This window comes from Mytilus edulis, chromosome 1 (genome assembly GCF_963676685.1).
Source record: "Mytilus edulis chromosome 1, xbMytEdul2.2, whole genome shotgun sequence".
Lineage (NCBI taxonomy): Eukaryota > Metazoa > Mollusca > Bivalvia > Mytilida > Mytilidae > Mytilus > Mytilus edulis.
This window is the reverse complement of record NC_092344.1, coordinates 87,050,782-87,054,656: the sequence shown is the minus strand read 5'-3', so window position 1 is coordinate 87,054,656 and position 3,875 is coordinate 87,050,782. Positions and strand designations below refer to the sequence as shown.

General features: G+C 31.0%; 1 long non-coding RNA gene across 1 annotated transcript; it reads right to left on the bottom strand.

Moving 5' to 3' along the window:
• Positions 1 to 893: 893 nt before the first annotated feature.
• Positions 894 to 3,029, bottom strand: LOC139520048 (uncharacterized). The gene is made up of 3 exons (XR_011663805.1): positions 2,950 to 3,029; positions 2,325 to 2,406; positions 894 to 1,731 (listed from the first exon to the last, which is right to left on the bottom strand). It is a non-coding gene; the product is annotated as an uncharacterized lncRNA (long non-coding RNA).
• Between the last annotated feature and the right edge of the window lie 846 nt (positions 3,030 to 3,875).

Here is a 3,875-nt window from a genome sequence, read left to right as displayed (position 1 = left end):
GAAAAAAGGGTTTAAGAAATATAGAATTTTTGTTTGAGAGTATTTCAAATTTATATGTTACTAGCATCCAATTTTTCTTCGCATTCGTACATCCGTGGGTTGCAAATGTATGGCTGGAACATTCTCGATAAAGGTTGATCTGGAAAAAATGAGGTTCATGTGCACGTTATTGTTATTTTCATTTACGGTAGTCTCAAACAAAATTTTTAAAAAGCAAAACAGTTAAAAAGATTCAAGCAAAGTTGTATTTAAAGTTATGCATGTTAATATATTTTATTTGATAACTTGTTTGAGATTCCCATAAACGCTCAAACCCTAATAATAGTGTCCTTTAAAAGTCATACATATATAAATTGTAATGTTATCTAAAAGACAAATTGTTTCCAGCGTATATGCTACCTTATTTTTTTCGATTTTGTATAGAAAACCTTTGACGAGTTCTTGCCGGTTAAAAAATAATAAAGAGGAAGATATACCAAAAAGACACTCAAAACTCATAAGTCGTAGAATAGCTGACATAGCATTGCAAAAAATAATAATGACGAAGACGGTCTACAAACCACTACATAGAAACTTATGACTGAGCATCACGAACCCAACAAACTTTGTGTGATCTCCGATGCTCCATACGGGTTCAGATACAGATACTTTTATCTTGTCCCGCAAGAGTCATTCGTTTTGTTGCTCAGCCTAAGTACGAAGTACAGGATGGGATTGTGGTTACGACAATTGGAACATATGTGTTGTCATCTGCATCATGCAGACATTCCACAGAGTGGATTTCAACTATAACATTTTGAACTCCTAACTGTAAGACTGTAAATAACTGTATACTATGCAAAACAAACAAATGCAATATTGATTATAAGAATAACTACAAAAACAATCTGTCTTCACATATTTTATCAACAGGGAATAAATATAAGTAAAGCATTAACCGTCAAGCCACAATGTCTGATAACATATACATACAGTGCCATATACCATATACATACAATGTATTATAACATATACATACAATGTCTGATAACATATACATACAATGTCTTATAAGCCTACTTATAACATATACATACAATGTCTGATAACATATACACATAATCCTAAAAAATATTACTATTTTGAGTACTATTTATATGAACAGTGACTAGTTTCAATAATATTTGTCAAAGCGTAGTTCTATTAGAAGGAATACAGATGCTCCGAGAAGTAGGATGCCGCCAATAAGATCAAGGACGAGTAATGCCATAAGACAATCACTATTTCTTTTGTACTTGAACTTTTCTTTTTTACAACATAGTTGCCAAATTGTAACTCCAAAATGGAGTAATGCTTCCAAGATTGCATATGATGCTTTCGCATATTGTACATAGGAAATAAGATCGGATGAAATACTTGCTACCCAAATAGCCAAGATAATTTGGGGGATATCTTCAAGCCACGTTGAAATAAATGACATCGTTATTGAGTATGTTAAATGTGAGTAATTCTGCTTAGAATCATAGTATATAGCAACAAGTTGAAGTATAAAAGTAAGTGTTCCTACAACTGCAAATGCTAGGATTAAATATTTCAGTTCGGTTTCACTTTGAATTTTCTCTTGGTCCGTTTTATTTACTTCAACGAAAAAGTCCCAGTCTAGACCAAGGTCAATCAATTCCATAATTATCAGTCCAGTTATGAAGAACACTCTTTTACATGTACATCCCATTGTTGACGAGAATATATAATCTAAAAATAAACAATAGAATATTATATTATTACAGTTATCAGTAAAATCAGTGAACAAGAAAAGAGCTGTCAAAAGGTTATTTTTTTTATCTTGAAGAAACTGTCATGTGTGTTTGACCCACCACGTTCTGTGCATATTTTTCAGTCTCATCGGTGTCAATCGGCAAATGTGAAAATCGTCAATTCGAAATTGACATCCATGTGGTCATCAGTAAAAGTGAGTAAGATAGTTTTAGCGGTTCATTGGTTATTAAACTGAGACAGCATACTCTTAACATTTTTTATTCGAGCGTCACCGATGAGCATTTTGTAGACGAAACGCGCGTTTGGCGTAAATATAAAATTTCAATCCTGGTATGAATGATGAGTTTATCCACATCTCTAATTTGAAAATACAGACTTGAAATATATATTTTTTTTTAAAGTACCCTGATAAAATGTATTTCAGTCAGTACACCTTTGTCGTTCCTCTGTTTTACACGAAGTTTACTAGTGTTTTATAAGGATGAACATTTAAAAAAACAGTAATAACATATATTTCGCGTATATTATAGATGAATTATGATATGAACAAAATGTGTTAAAATGCTTACCTTAGTTCAAAGTAGTAGTTGAACAATGATAACACTTTCTTATTTTGGAGATCTATATATAGAATCGGTTATACCAATCGTTCTAAATATAGAAAGAAAATTATCAGTTATTGCATAGAATTTTCAGAAAATTAGTTAATGGAATGATGTATTCTTATTAGAATAATGATCCGTGTCACACACTCTATGCATGATAAAGATTACTTCATAATTTGATACCTAAAAATATACTCTTTCTGGCTAAGTCGATAAATCATTTTTGAAATTTGTCAGATTTATACATTAGTTAATCCTAGCCCAAAATTTGAATTTTGTTTATACATGTTAAAGACAGGGCTTCTTTTGAAATTCTCCAGTCCAACAGGAAAAATATGGCGTTCGATTTGCTAGAGCTTTCTTACAAGAATCTTACAATTTGACGAAAGGTACGATCGAACATGAACAAGATGAAAGGAGAATTGTATTACATTTCAGTAATAACAGTTAGATGCTGAGTTTTACGCAATAAAACGACATTCTGTTCTGAATCAAATGTACATTTAACAATATTAAAGCATATAAAAAAATACAACTTGTATATAGTTACTATATACTATCTAAAAAATAAAGTTTAAAATACACTTACGTCTAATACGTTGCTTATGTATATAACCACAATAACACATTGTTTCGGGTATTGATGAATCATTTCATTTTTAATGTGTTGTTATGTTATACGTGAAATAAGATACTCAATCACAAACCAGGGTTTTTTATAAGTGACTCAGCAAATTGTCAACGTTTTTGTGATTTTTTTTTCTTTCACATTTATTTAAATGTTATGAATTGCAAATCTGTGAATATAGACAATGCAATTTCCCATAGGAACTCCCTTTGCGACTAAGACCATGTAATACTGTGACACTTTAACTATGATGTTTCGTGAACAAATTATATCCCAGAACGGAAAGTTAGTATGCACTACTATTTTAGTACTTCTATTTTCTATGCAGCATATTTTTAAGAGTTTAAACTTATCCTTAAATTCTTTACTACCCTTATCTCCACTTTTGGAACTCCTAAGAATAAATTTTTAGGCGCTACTATGTTTTTCTATACTGGTATCATTCCAAATTGATGTCTCTACGAGATGAAACACAAAGATCATATGTGGGAACCAGTACGTTAAAAAATAAACATATCTATGAAGGTAACATTCTGTAAAGTGTATATACTCTAACATGTAGACGATAAGTGTAGATTTACGATCATTTCTATCATCGAAGATTCTTGGATATTAAGATTCTTTTTAAATTGCTAGTGAATTAACCCTGTCAATTCTGTTATTATAATTTTATAGGTTTTGCATTTTTGGGGTTTTTAAGAAATAAAAAGTCTTGCTCAAAGTCATTACCAACTAGATGTCTTCCAGTAGAACTGCACACTACAAAGTGCGACAATTGTTGCTATTGTCGTTAATATTTTGATTGAATTGTGCCGTATTCGAGATATTTGTCATATCTAAAGTGACGAGAGGAAACCTGCAATTGTGAGGTTTGTTTCTGACAACTT